The sequence below is a fragment of the Ambystoma mexicanum genome, chromosome 1p (assembly GCF_040938575.1).
Source record: "Ambystoma mexicanum isolate Mex_15411 chromosome 1p, UKY_AmexF1_1, whole genome shotgun sequence".
Classification (NCBI taxonomy): Eukaryota; Metazoa; Chordata; class Amphibia; order Caudata; family Ambystomatidae; genus Ambystoma; species Ambystoma mexicanum.
Genome location: NC_090921.1, coordinates 157636924 through 157652401, shown reverse-complemented (window position 1 = coordinate 157652401; position 15478 = coordinate 157636924). Strand labels below are relative to the sequence as shown.

Genomic DNA, 15478 nt, shown 5'->3' with positions numbered 1-15478 from the left:
ATGATCTAGGGTCTGTGAACTTGAAGGCCTGGCTCCTGCAGCGCTGGAATTCGGTGGGTACAGACTCCCGGCAGACTGCAAGGAGGTTCTCGCTAAGGCTAGAGCATCGTCTACATTGAAATGGTATGGACTCAAGTGGAACAGATTTGTTATTTGGTGTTGTTCCCAGAAGATCGACCCACTAAGGGTCAAGGCTCCTCAGGTACTTCCATATTTGCAGTCGTTGGACAAAATCGGGACTGGCCCACGCTTCCTTCAAGGTTCATCTGGCAGCTATCTCCCGCTACACTAGATCCCCAGGATGACCATCCTTGTGGTCGCACAGAGTGGTCAAGGAATTAGTCAAGGGACTATTCCACTTGTTCCCACCGGTGAAGGCTCTGGCCCTGGGGTGGGAGCTCAATGGGGTGCTTACTAGGCTCATGGAACCGCTGTTCGAGCCTATGCATTCTACACCACTAGTTTTTATCATGGAAAACAGCTTTTCACGTGGCCATCACTTCTGCACAACAAGTGGGGGAGATCCAGGCTCTCATCTGTAAACCACTTGACTTTCCACGTGACCAGGGTGGTGCTGCGGACACAACCCTCCTTCATGCCCAAGGTGCCATCAGACTTCTCATCTAAACAAGCCCTTCGTGTTACCTGTGTGTTGCCGACGCCTTCGTCGCCAGCTGAAAGGACTTTGCATTCGCTGGATGTGGCTAGAGTGCTGAAGTTTTATGTGGCCCGCACAAAGAGTTTCTGGAAACCTTTCAGCTCTTTGTGAGCTTTGGTACTGTGAACCATGGGAAGGCCCTGTCCAAGGCTTCCATTTACAGGTGGCTCTCCAGCTGCATCACCCTCTGTCACTGGTTGGCAAACAGACCACTGCCTAACCGTCTGAGAGCCCATTCTACCAAAGCGATCGCGGCTACAAAAGCGTTCCCGTCTGGGGTGCCACTGCTGGATATCTGCACGGCTGCGACGTGGAGTTGAACGCACACCTTCACAAAATTCTACTGCGCTGACAGGGAGGAGTCCAGAGTCGGCCAAGCAGTGCTGCGCAACCTGCTTGCTTGAAGGTGGCATGGATTCACATGCGAAACCTCCCACCTACCCCTCTGCGGCTCTTCTCTTGGTCCTACTGCCACTTATTGTGCTACCAAATCTGAAGATGGATGCCATAGGAGGAGCTTAGGTAGAGGGCAGTCATTGGCTTGGGGCAGTATGACCCAGAGCTCAGTGATTGATTGGCGAGAAAGACAGTTCAGAAATGAAACTGAAACCGACTTTTTCTTTACCGAGGATTCCCAGCCTGACGACAGGGAATATTCAGGTGCATGTGAATCCATGCCAGACCCATGCTGGAGAACAACAGTTACAGGTAAGTAACGGGTTCCATTTGCAGCTGAACGATTTCCAGTGACCGGAGAGCCTGCTGTGTAGCCAGAGCCGGCTGTTACCCTTCCTTCCAATCGACCTGTGGACTCCAAAAACGACAACCCAGATCCAGAGCTTGGTGGGATCCAAAAGACTCAACACCTGCATTTTGAGCCATTGCAGGGCTGCAATACCCTGGGCCTCGAGCCATTGTGCGGTTTCGCAGACACTTCGTGGGCTTCCTGCTGAATCTCCAGAGGCACTATTCCAGTCTGAACAGTCCCCTCACCAGAGAGTGCTGGACCTTGCAAACGACCTGAGATATTTGGTTTTCTTCTGTGCTCCAAGAAAAAGGTGTTAAATCTGCACCCAGACGCGAGGAAAACCTTGCCTAGAGCCTTGCATGTGATCCTTGCACAAAAGTCCTTCCAGTGTCCTGTATTCAACGATTTGAGTTTTTGGCTGCAGATCCTGAAGTTCTCCTGCTGCAAAATCTTCAGTGCTGAGGTACTGTGCTGGCTTAGGTATTTACTGTGATTCCTGTGTAGTGTAGGGGTGTTTTCTGTGATTGGTAGTCCTCTCGTCCAGTGCACCCAGGTCCCTTCTGGAATCCATCTAGGGTGTCTTCTTTGAAGCTCATGGACCCTCAACTAACTCTGAAAGTAAAGTACTTACTTGTTCTAGGTAGAATTGTGAATATTAGGCTGCATTGCATCCAGATAGGACTGTGACTGTTAGCATGTGCCCCACTTGGACAGAATTGTGAACATTAGGCTGCATCGCATCTAGATAGGATTGTGAAATGTTAGCATGTGTCACACTCAGATGGAACAGTGAATATTCGCATGTTCTACACTCAGATGGAACGGTCAACGTTTGCATGAGCCACACTTGGATAGTATCGTGAAAATTAGGCTGCACCGCATCTAGATAGGGCTGTGAATATTAGCAGGAGCCACACTTATTTTGAAATTTTGAAGATTAGCAAATGCCACATTGAGGTAGAATTGCGAACATTAGGCTGAGTCGCATCCAGATAGGATTGTGAATGTTAGCATGTGGCCCACTTGGATAGAATTGTGAACGTTAACCTGCGTCACATTTAGATATGGCTGTGAGGGTTGGCAAGTAACATACTTGGATCGAACTGTGAAGGTTAGAAGGTGCCACACTTTGATGGAATTGTGAATGTTAGCATGTTAAATGTTATAACACCACTAACCAAAAAAGCTCAAACTTTCGGCATACTTACACTCAAAAACTCACGCAACCATCTCTCGCACAACAACCCGCACACACTTCACCACACCGCAACACCACATAAGCCGCAGCAACAGCACACGAGGACTGACATCGATCCAATACTCTCACCAAAGCTCAGCACACAGTGTACACCGAGATGAAGCTGCCAACAGAACACCACTCCTCACTATCCCACTCCCTCTTCACCTTACTTACCCAACCCACATTCTCGTTTACAGATCCACCAGAGCACATGGGGACCACTATGTTGACGACGGTGCGCGGTACAGATACCTTTAACATTCCAACAGTCTTCATTAGGAACTCTGACTTTTGTTACTTAAGAATATGACCTGCCTGGACACTAGACCCTAGTGACGCCCCTCTCTGCCACTGAGAACACCCATGCACCAAGAATAAGGGAAAGACTTCTAAGGATTGAGCCTTTTGCCTGGAAAAGAGAATAACTGTTTAAAAATTACTTGCAAAAGAAGTTGGTTGGTAACTAACTTTGAGAGTGAACAGTTACAAAAGTTATTACTGGCCTTAGAAATGTTCTGCCATTGTGAAAAGTGAATGTAACATTTCTTTCCTTAGAAACAGTTTCATTATTCTAATAGAAAGTAGATGTAAGGTTATGTTACCCACCTGGAAATTGGCTGGGCATCTTTCCCAAAAGTAATGCTGCTGGCTTCACTAACTACTTCTTTCAGAGAATAGGTGTATGTTTCCCAACTGGGTCTTGCTTTGCCCGACTTGCTGTTAGCCTGTCCAGGATAAGTCTGAATTAGGTTTCACCTACCTAGAATAACTTTAATCATTCATAAAGTGAACACTGGGTTTTGCTTTCCCTGGTCTGTCTTCGACAGACAAAAATAATAGGCTGACGTTTATACCTGCCCTTAAGTTGCTGATCTCTGCTTTAAGAAGTGTATAGGTTTTACTTAACTTGAGGTAGCCGTTTGCCATCCTAAAATAAGTCATTACTTATCTCAATCTGTGTTTTACTAATCTCAAATGCACCAGTAATAGAATATTACATCCTCAGGTTTTAATCAGCTAGTATAACTGTTATCACAAAAGAAGTTATAGGTTTTTACTGTACCTAGAATAAGTGTTCCACTATTCACAAAATGTGTAATGTCCAGTTGGTTTATCTAGTGATTTCTTGCAGAGCATCACAGTAGAACTACTAGGGTCCACTACCCTTATATTACTGAAAGTAATCTAAAAAGTAACTATTGGTTTGACTTCCCTAGAACTCCCGTTAGGTGTTCAAAATTAGGATATATGCTTTGGTCTGTGTACCTTCAAGCTTAGAGTTGTGTTTTTATATAAATGTGCTTATATGATCTGTGATAGTACTTATTTCCCTCCAAGATTTATCTGCGCCTACTTGTATTTAAATAAACAATTTATTTTTTAAAATACATAGGTCCTCCTTACGACCCAGGCGGAGGACCATGGTGCTGTTAGCACCATGGTCCATTCCGGTGTCCGCCATGGTGGAATGGGGGATTACCACCCCATTCCAAGGTTGGTGGGGCGGTAATTCCCCATGCCTCCATGGCCCTTCCCTATTCCCATTTTTGCCCCATAGGGCTCAATGGGAATGGGGAAGGCGCTAATAACGGTACCGCAAAGGGACCTCGTAATCAGGCGTTAAGGGTTTAACGGCGCCGCACCTTTTACGGCGCCGTTAAACCCTTAACGCCAAGGTCGTAATGAGGCCCATAGTGTTTCAGTGTTTCTTTGAACCATTTGTATTACAATTTCTTCATACTGATTCTACAACCCTCTCTCCGAAGATAAGCCTGGCTGCTCGGTCTATGCTACCCTGAACTCAGGTGGTACAGCCTTATACTAATGGTGGAGTCTTGTACTGCCTCAATACAAAAAAGTGACCAGGCGCTCCTCTTGAAAGAGCATGGCATGATAACCTATTCTGTGTTTTTTTCCCCCCAATTTGAGGTGTCTGCAGTCATCGCTTTTTGCCAACTGTACTTTTCACAAAGGAGGAATATCTATTTGCATATCAGTCTTTTTCCCGCCCACAAAGCCAGCCCAGCACCAAAATGCCAGGCAAACCTCCTTTACAAGAGTAGCAACAGCAACCCCAGACAGCCGTTTCAGCCTTGTTGGGCCTCAGTGAGGTGGAGCTGTGCCTCCCTTAGCACAGTGAGCAAGGGGTCCACTTCTGGGTTTCTCAGGTAACTAATGGTGACCAACCTCAAGTTCCTTGCAAAAATACAAAAAAGGTAGCAGGCGCCCCTCTCTAGTACAGTGAGCTAAAAGCGATGGCTGCAGACTCTCACAGTGGGTAAAAACCACAGAACAGGTTATCATGCCATGTTCTTTCGAGAGAGGGGCGCCTGCTACTGGTTTTTGTTTTGCATTCTTGTAATGCCTCAGTTGAATGCTTTTACTAAGCCCTTAGTTCGACTTCAGAAAAACAGTCCTAACACATGCAAGCATGCAACATGCTTTGAAGAACATAAATATGTGCCTGAAAACTGATGGCTGTCCATTAGTGTACATTAAACTACTTATCCTGTAGCAAGCGGCTCCTACCAAACTCTAGATACCAAGCTGGGAACATACCAGTGCAGGTTATTTTCCAAGCACTCATTGGTCATATATGAAGGTGCAATGTCAGCGAAGGAGTAACTGCAATGTCTACGGTTTACTAAAATTAGTCAGCCTTACTCCCCCACTGGCTACTGAACCCCCAGAACAGTGTGCAAGTCCAATAATTGTAATTTCGCCTCACGCCCTGCATTACTGCACTTCTTGAATACAGATACGTTTTTAGGTTCGCCGAACAGCAAACATGCACGAGTCACAACTTGCATACAGCTCCGTTCCCTTTTGCTTCTTGGCTCCACCTGGGACCTAAAAATCAACAAGTGGGTACCTTGGTCTAAAATGATGACTTTAGAGGCTATCCTGGAGTCATCGGATTATCATCGAACTACACTGGAAGTCATTCCCACGTCATCAGCAAATGTCCGAGAATGGCAGGTTATGATTTGAGATGAGCTGAAGAGGACTTAATGATTATGCTAACATCATCCCCATTTTATAAAACTTTGTTCCTGACGATTTTAGGACGACTTGCTGGCCCACTTCAAGAGATTGCATATTTGTCACTGATGAGTTGAGGAGGATTCTGGGATGACCTGCTAATTACCTCAAGAGCATCGCCATAAAACATGTTTGTTCTTGATGATTTAGGGATGACTTACTGATTACTTCAGAACATCATAGCTTGTAGGAAGATTTGCAGACTAATACCGATTGTCATTCAGCTTTTGCTTAGTTACTCTTGTGATGAATGAACCCCAATGTGGCAAGGTTAAAGCTTGAGACTATGTTGGACCAAAGTGGAAGCCAGAAACCTAAACATAGCATGTACCACCTCAGTAAGTATCCTTTGCCATCCAAAGTGGGCACACAGCACCCTGAATGCCCAATCTGGCAAGGGTAAAACTTGAGACTATGTTAGGCCTAAATATAGCATGCACCCTCTGAGTGAGAATCTTTCAAAAGCATGAACTCAGCGCCCTCACAATCGATACATTTCCATGCTGACTGGACCAATATATGCCAGTATTTACATATATTAATTCACACAGTATTCATTGACATTGAACACTTACTGTCTGTTTGGGCTCCAGAGAAGTACTGCCATCACTCCGAGATCTCCCCTTCCTCGGCATACTTCATGCGCAATGCCTCTTCTGCGTCAATCACACCCGCCTTGCTCCGAAGTCCAAAACTGTTGGCCATGTTATGGAGGTACCATCATCACTATGCTGCTTAATGCTTTAAACGGTCCTTTAGATTCATTGATCCCGATTATTGGTGTATTCTGTTGGACCTTTCAATCATTATGTGCTCATAGGGGGCCTGAAATCATGGTGCAGCCATTTATTGACCCCGATTCATAGCATGCTCATGCTGTACTCTTACATCATATTGTGCTCTGCATTGACTCTTGAACCATGGCATTCATTTCATTGGTTTGTTTGCTCCAGGTCACAGATTTTCGTTGGCGTTGCATCCTCACGGATTCTCAGTCTGCTCCTCTTCTCTCCTGCCTGCACCTCCTCTTCTCTCCCCCCTCCCCATAATTAATGCATTTGCACCATCATAAAAGTCGCCAGGCCTAGTATGATAGTTGTTTTTGTTCCTCTCCACCCCCCCTCCTCCTTTCCCTCATTTATTGTCAATGCTCTTGCACTATCATAAATGTTGTCAGGCCTAGTACGATAGTTAACTACCCATTCTTAATGTCTCAAGGCCGTGTAAAAATGTTATTGTATTTCCCTTGATCCCTCCACTGCCTTGAAGCCCTTTGAAACATGTGTATAGGCACCATAAAAATAAGCTCTCATACCATGCCACAGGAAACAATGGCTAGACTGAGTGCCCCAAAATGCCAGTGCAACCACATAAAAGCACAGATCATCCTTAATACCCATTAAAAAAGTGCTTTGTGATTGGGATTCCTTGAAACACTTGTGTATAGGCGCGTTATGAATGCCAGATCATATCATTCCGAGATGGCCGCTGAAGGGAGAGCAGCGTGAACGTGGAATGCTCACCCCTGGTCCAAAGACAATAAAGATAGATTAAAAGAGCCTTCCCCAGGTGGGGATTTATCGTTGTAGGCTGCAGTGGTAAAGTGCAGCAGCCCAGATCGATGGGGGACTTCGGCAGAAGCGGGTGTGCGGCCTTCATCTCTCCGGTGTCTGAGGTGTAGAAGCACTGAACCCGCGGCCGATGCAGGCCGAGCTGCGTGACATGCTTGCAGACCGTAAGCAAGAAGAGCCACTCGGGGAGACCTGGGTGACCAAGAAACCCAGTGTGGCTGCAAAGCGTAGCGTAGAGCAGCCGGACAGAGGACAGAGGAGCCCGTCAGGAAGAAGCTTGCTGTGATATTGGAGGCCCAACAGGGCTGGATTCATGGAGCGGGTGCTCCCCTGCTGTCGAGCGCTGGCAGGAAGACCGAGGCAAGACCGAGCCAACCTGCCCTGTAGAAGTAGCATCGTAACAGAGATCAGGATGATCCGGAGGGGCCATTCCTGTAGCCCACTACTGAGAGTTGTGCAGCGGAGAAGAGCCAAGAGGCCCAGAAGGGGCCACACAAAGTCCAGAGGCACGAAGGCGTCGACCCGGAGGGGCTCGACTCTCCCGCTTGGGGGAGAACCATCATAGGTCAGCGTGCACTCTGGCCCAAGGAAAGGGTGCAAGCAGGCAGAGGCTGGCCAGTGATCAGCAGGCAGTGATCACCATCTTTGAGCAGAGTGATGGTGAGGAGTGGAGGAGCACGGCGGGAGGGCCCCTGCCCAAACATTGAAGCCAGCACTTTGCAGCAAAGGCCAGGGGAGGCTCTCCGAGGTTATAGCCAGGGTGGCTGGAGGCCCATTTGAGGTCAATTTGGGATTTTGGAGCTGCATATAGTGCCTCAGACAGCACACCCCCATCCAGAAGCACAGCAAGGGAGCAAGAGATGCACCACGCATAGGAGACAGTGACTGGTGGGTCCCTGGCCTCCCCAGGCCAATCCTGAGCAAAGCAGAGACTGAATAGGAGGTCCATCTAAATCCATAGTGGGTAAGGAAGAATATGGTAGAGGCCATTTGAACTGGCTCCAGGCAGAGTGATCCTGGTACCAGGGCCAGGAGGAGGATTGTTTGAAACCAGAGGAGGAGGACAACCAGTGGCTCACCTGCGCAGAGTTAGAGTGGAGTTCCAACTGCCTGCCCCTGGCGGAGAGACAGCGAGCTACCGGCTGAGGGAGATCAAGCGCCTGGGGCAGGAGAGGATATGTGGGTGTTGGCAGACATCGCAAAAGATTAAGTGGTCACCCAACTGCATTAGCACTCTGCTGGAGGGGATGTAGGGTTCAGTGATTGTGAAAGCATACATCTGGTGGGAATGCCCAGTCATAGAGCCTTATTGGGACATGGGCCATGCAGCATGAATAGTATTTTTGGGAGTCAGATGCCGGACAACATGGGGATGGCCATCCTCGGAATGGGTGGGGTTCTGGAAAAAAAAAAAAATCTACCCTCGAAAGCTCAAAGAAAGACACAAGTCATCCTGATTGTGTGCCACCACAAGCATTGCCGCCACTAACGGAAACAAAAAGCTGCCCCCACAGAACACAAATGGGTTAGTAAAATCTGGTGATCCCCTTGAATCGACTAGGCCACCCACTCCAGTTCCAAAGGATTCTCTCGGACTTTGTCCTGCATCACCTGCAGCGGGACTCTGGGGCTGTATGGTCCGCGAGGAAAATGAGATTGCTGGGGCTGGTGCAAGTACTTGCTTTACTTGGGGAAGGCACCTTCACAGGAAGCTGGGAGGAGATAGGGCTGAAGTTTCTAGGGGAAGCGAAGGCAAGGGCCCATGCATTGGCTGGTGAGAGAGCTGGCCACTCGCAGAAACTTGGGACTGGGAGCCATCTACAAAGATTATGGGGTAACAAGACTGGGTGCGTTGTTAGTTACATGTGTTGGGGTTGAATGGGGATTTTGAAAGTGCCAATTTTTAAAAAAAAAAACTGCTCGTTTTCAGGCTCCCCTCTGCCAGCTCTTCTCTCATCTCTGACTGTCTATCCAGGAGTGGTATCCCACCAACAATCTCTGCCTTAATGCCAGTAAAACTATTCTCCTCATTGGCACACCTGCAACCTCCTTTCCCGTCACTCTCTGACCAGCCTCTATTGGCCCTCTTCCTGCTCCCACCTGTGAGGCTAAGAACCTCGGGGTCCTCTTCGACTCCACACATCTCCGACGTCTCTAAGAAGTCAAACTACCAACTGCTCCTCCTCAGAGGTATTCTTCCTTTCCTCTCCTTCCCCCAGAAGCTCAGTGTCTAGAGCTCTGGTTCTCTCTAGGCTGGACTACTGCAACAGCTGCTTTCTAAATCTGCCTGCTTCTACTCTCCGCCCTCTGCAACTCATCCAGAACAGGACTGCACAACTTGTCCTTGCTCTCAAGTCCAGGGATCGCATCTCTCCAGCACTGAAATCTCTACATTGGCTCCCAGTGGCTGCAATAATTAAGTTCAAGACCCTCTGCATTGTCCACAAGGCCTTCTGGGGCCTCAATACTTCCACCTTTCTCTTCATAAATACCTTCCTACTCTAGCTCTTCACTCCTACAACTCCCTCAGGGTCAGTCGCTTCTCCAAGAAACAACTTGATAGTAGATCTCCTTCATCCGCTGGGGCCTCCCTCTGGAACAGCATCCCTGCCTCTCTGAAACTTGAGAACTATCGCTGGTTCCGGAACCACCTCAAGACCTTGCTCTTTACTTCTGCCTTCTCTCTTCATCTGCCCTGCTGATTTCCTGTCTGATACTGCACTGGTCACCTGGCTACCCTCTGATTTCGGCCCAAAGTCCCTGCCCGCCCAGTTGCACACCTGCACTGCCTCCCGGCAACCCTTGCACTTGGGTCTGTATCTGTAACCCTACAGGCCCCCTAACTGCACTTTGGGACACCTGCAGTCTGCACTTACCTTGCACCTCACACCTGCTGTCCACACTTTTGTTATTGTTTTGATCCCATGTACAGCACTGCCCCCTCCCTTTCCACTGGCACTTTTCCCCTCCCCCCTCCACTGCACTTGGACCATCTCAATGTCACTTGGCTTAGTAAGATCGTATCTGTCCTCCCTATGTTCCCCTTTCCTTGCCTCATCGCCTTGAAACACTTGTGTATAGGCACGTTACAAATGCCATATCAGAACATATCATGAATCCACTCTTAGTATAAGGCTGTACCACCTGAGTTCAGGGAAGAGTAGACAGAGCAGCCAGGCTTATTTAAGGGGTAGAGAGGGCTGTAGAATCAGTATAAAGAAATTGTAATACAAATGGTCCAAAGAAACACTGAAATTATGTACAGTAAAAAGAAATTATTTAAATACAAGTAAGCCCACATAAATCTTGGGGAAAATAAGTACTATCACAGATCATATAAATACATTATAGGTTAATAAAATAAAAGAAAACTATGCTTAAAAAAGGTACACAGACCAAAGTGTACAACCTTATTTGGAACACCTAACAGGAGTTAGAAGTCAAACCAATTGTTCCTTTTAGTAATAAGGGTAGTAGACCCTAGCAGTTGTACCGTGACGCTCAGCAAGAACTCACTTAGTAAACCAACTGGACAATATACTTTTTGTGAATAGTGGAACACTGATTCTAGATACAGTAAAAACCAATAACATCTTTTATGATAACCCAGTTCCATTAAGCGAGTAAAACCTAAGGGTGTAATATTCTATTACAGGTGCTTTTGAGATCTGTAAAACATAGATTGAGATAAGCAATAACTAACTATCTCAGGATGGCAAATGGCTACCTCAAGGTAAGTAAAACCTATACACTTTTTAAAAGAGGTCATCAGCCACTTAAAAGCAGGTATGAACCCACGACTGTTTTTGTGTCTGTCTAAAACCGATCGGGGAAAGTAAAACCCAGCGTTTCACTTTATGAATGATTCAATGTTATTCTAGGTAGGTAAAACCTAATGTAGACTTATTCTGGGCAGGCTAACAGCAAGTCAGGGGAAGCAAGACTCAGTTCGGAAACTTATACACCTATTCTCTGAAAGAGATAGTTAATGAAGCCAATCGCATTACTTTTGGGAAAGAGGCACAGCCAATTTACAGGTGACTAAAATAACCTTACATCTACTCTGTTAGAATGGCGAAACAATGGGGGACATTCCGAGTTTGGAGGCAGCCATGGTGCTATTAGCACCATGGCTGCCTCCAAACCCGGGTCCGGTGTCTCTGAATGGGGACTTACCGGGTCATTCCAACCTTGGAGGACCCGGTAAGTCCCCATTCAGAAAACCATTCCCCATTCCCATTTGAGCCCCCATAGGGCTCAATGGGAATGGGGAAAAGAGCAAATAACGGGCCCGCTATTAGCAGGCCCGTTATTTGCTCCCTGGTCCCTTAACGGGTCCCACTAAGTACGGCTGGTCAGATGAGCCATTCCTGGTGGGACCCGCTAAGGGACCTCGGAATATGGCGGTAGGGGGTTAACGGCACCGGCCTCCTTACCGGTGCCGTTAACCCCCCCTACCGCCATACTCAGAATGAGGCCCGATGTCGAAGGAAAGAAAGATGTTACATATACTTTTCAAAATGGCAGAACATATCTTAAGTATGTAAAAACTTTTCTAACTGTACACTCTCAGAGTTAGTCACCAACCAGCTTCGTTTGCAAGTAACTTTTAAACACATTCTCTTTTCTAGGCAAAAGGATCAATCCTTATAAGTTTTTTGCCTTATTCTTGGAGCAAGAGTGTTTTTTCGGTGGCAGAAGAACGGGGGGCTCAAGAATCTAGTGTCCATCAGGCAGGTCAGGATAGGTTTTTAAGTAGAAAAAGTCAGAGTTCCTAAGGAAGACTAACAAAAATACTTTACTTTTAGTGTTCGTTGAGGGTCCAAGGTCTTCCGGGAAAACACCCTAGGATGATTCCAGCAGGGGCCGGGGTGCACTTGTCAAGAGGACTCCAAATCACACCTAAAAACCCAGTCGTTTAATTCCTTCCTCAAGAAGGCAGAGACAGGACACTGGAAGGACTTTTGCAGCAAGGATCACAGGGTTTTTCTCGCGGATGGATGCAGCACTGGATTTGGCACCTTTTTCAGGAGCACAGAAAAAGAGAATATCGCTGGTCGGATTCTCGTTGTTTGCAAGGTCCAGCACTCTGATAAGGGGATTTTTCGGACTGGAATCGTGCCTCTGGCGATTCAGTAGGATGCCAACGAAGTTTCAGTGAGATTCGGAATTCAGAAGATTGTGCACCGCAGCCCCACAAGGTCCTAGCATGGTGTGGGACTGCTAAAATGCAGTTCTTGAGTCAGTGGGTCTCACCAGGATCTGTGTCATCATTTTCGCAGTCCCCAGGTCGATTGGAAGGAAGGGCAACAGCAGGCTCTGGTTACACAGCAGGCTCTCCAGTTGCTTGGGGGGGGGGCAATCCTTTCAGGACAGCCTTCCAGGTTGAACTGTATTCTTCTTCCAGTCAGGATGGAAAACAAAGGGCTGCAATTTTGGACTCCTCCCTAGCTTTCTGCCTTCAGACTTGGGCAGGGAATCCAAAGGACTCCCGCCGAAAATAAAAATCACACAAGGAATTTCCCACCCTGGATGTCAGGGGAAGGAACACGAAAGGACAAGCAACACTAAAATGGCAAAAAAAGAAGACAGGAGCCATTATGGTAAAATGAGCTCTGATGGGTGCCTTTATCAGGGCTGTGCAGACAGCCTGCGGTAAAGGTGCACCAAATTAATAAAAAGGTTCAATGCCAAAAGCCTTTAAAGGCAGATTTGTCCATGTAACATAAATGTTACATTTAAAATGAGAAAGGAGATGCTCAGTATCTCCCAGCACTCCATATAAGGTGGGGGGATGCTGGTCTCACCTAATAAAATGTAAAAGGGAACCAAAGATCCTTTCTACCCTTGTGAACTGAAGTTCTCACAAGGTTAGTCAGAGAAAGTTAAAATGGAAGCCCCTACGGCAACCCAGCAACCATAGGAACGTATTTCTAAAAAGTTGTCAAAGAGGATAACTTTTAAAAGATACTATGGAGAGTTTATAAATGACACCCATAAAAGAGTAAAAGATTCTGTGAGTGTGGGAAAAGGTTCCCACTCACAGAGGTATAAGCACAAATAATCCACCAGTAAAAGCAAAATGGCCTGGGGTTGTCCCAGGTCAGGAAGAATAATCATTGCTATGAAAATCTCACCTAACAGGTCTCACCAGCCAAAACCAGCTCCCTGGCCCAGCACAAACACACGCACACACACATTCGACTAAACTCTCACTCACTTATCCACACACAGCATTCACTCACTCATTGCACGAGAGGATCAGAAGTGACCTTACCATACATTTTATATCCCCCTGCACCTGTTCCAAATAGGCACAGGGAAATGTTTTTTTTTCCCTGTGCTTTATGAAGTGCACCTCTTTTGAAAATCGCAATTTACTTGAAAATGCCCCGAACCCCCTTTCCACCCTCTGCCTTGCGCAATTGTGCATCTGGTGGGAAGAGATCACCGCAATGTGCACAACTATGATGCACACATTTAAAATGTCCTTTGTACACGGTTCACCACCTTTTTGGCGCAAGTGAAGTGAATGAGCATCTCATCAGTTGCACCGATTTGAATATCGTGGCACAATGGTTTATCCCTACTGATCACTTCTTTACGCTGCATGTTCATTTCAGAGAGTGTGGTTGGAGGTGTCAGGGGGCAATTAGGAATGGGAAAAGAGACGGGAAGGAAAGGGTGCATGGGGTTTTTACTGTTTCTGCAGTCATTAACCCCAGATTTTCTCACGAGCAGGCAGTGTGTTAAATACCACTGGCTCCAGAGCAGATACTGTGACTGGAATAGTTAGCCCCAGAGTACGTGTGCATGCCATCTCACTCGCAGAGCATGTATTGTGGCTGTGGTTATAAGCCCCAGGGCAGGTATTCTGTCAAATGTAACGGATTAGCAGGTACTGTATCAAACTTCATTAGTTCCAGGGCAGGTGGTACTGTCTCTGGAATCGGTATCCCAAATCCGGTACTGTGTCTGTAATTATTTGCCCCAGGGCAGGTATTGTCAGATACAGCACGTAACTGCTCATCCGCTATATCTGAAGTCATTATCTCCAGAGCAGGTATTGGGTCTGCACTCATTCGCTCCAGCCAGAGGATGTGATGGCGCTGGAGAAGGTAGGGACTAGCTGTCTGACAATATTCATCGGGTGTTTCTGTGTCTGCAGCCATTAGGCCTAGAACAGACACTGTGCCTGCAGTTATTATCCACGGAAGGGCCATTGGACACAGGGAAATTCCGGGATCTGCAGCCATTAGCCCTGGGGAATCATCACTTTCAGAGTAGGCACTGGAAGTGGAGACAGTAGCACGTCTGCAATCATTAGCCGGCGCAGGTATTATTATATATATATAGTCACTTACATCAGAGCACGGTTTGTCTTGTCTGTGTAGTGGCTGCACAGCAGTTACTGCGTCTGCGAGCATGCCAGAGCCGGGACTGATGAATAAATGAGCTTCGGAGCAGCTACTGTGTCTAAAACACCAACAACCACAGTCTGTCCTATGCAATTTCAAAACCAAATGTTTAGAAAATCACGTACTCGCAATGTTTATTTTCACATGTGAAGTACAATACGACGAATTACAGCTGCAGCCTCTTCCTTCAACGTGCATTTACAGAGGTTACAAAGGGGCTCCTCTTAATAACATAACAAGGGGGGTGAGAAGAAACGCACATACAATTAATGACAAGAGCTGGATCCCGCACACTCACCTGATGCTGCCCGGAAACTGAAAAGGAGCTTTGGTAAACGGAGGCCTTATGCTGCTTTCATTATCAAGTGAAACACACGTTTAAAGTCCCTATGAAACCTGATAGCATAGTGTATTTGTTTAAAAGTTTGCCGACATTTTCTGAAATGCCTTTAAGGCGTCATGACATTTATGAATTCCTGAAATGCCTTTAAGTCGTCGTGACGTTTTCACGCAGGACGTCTACACGCTTAGGAAGAGAGTCATGCCGCGCACGGGCAGGTATTTATTGTGTATTGTGTTAAGGCGCTTATAAATCTCGAAAGTGTTTCAATGCGCTAGGTGTATTTAGGTGCCCGTGGCTTTGTTTTTCCAATTTTGATTTTGGTCGCAGCAACAGCGGGTCTTTGTATGTCTTCAGTGGTGGAAATTAATAACATTTAAAGGGTGGGGGTGGAGTTTGGAGAAGGGGGCGGAGTTCCGAGGGGGACCCCGCTCAAAGAAAATGGTGCAATTTCTCTCATG

General features: G+C 46.9%; 1 protein-coding gene across 3 annotated transcripts in view; it reads right to left on the bottom strand.

Annotated features, from left to right (window-relative positions):
- Positions 1-15117, bottom strand: part of GPS2 (G protein pathway suppressor 2) — an 84058-nt gene extending 68941 nt beyond the window's left edge. The window contains exons 1-2 of one of the 3 annotated variants that reach the window (XM_069645747.1): positions 14976-15005; positions 14624-14762 (exon numbers count right to left, since the gene is read on the bottom strand). The gene's annotated coding sequence lies outside the window, so the exon portion shown is untranslated. Of the gene's footprint in view, positions 1-14623; positions 14763-14975 lie in introns of all 3 variants that reach the window. The other 2 variants (XM_069645757.1, XM_069645737.1) reach the window with 2 other exon arrangements.
- Between the last annotated feature and the right edge of the window lie 361 nt (positions 15118-15478).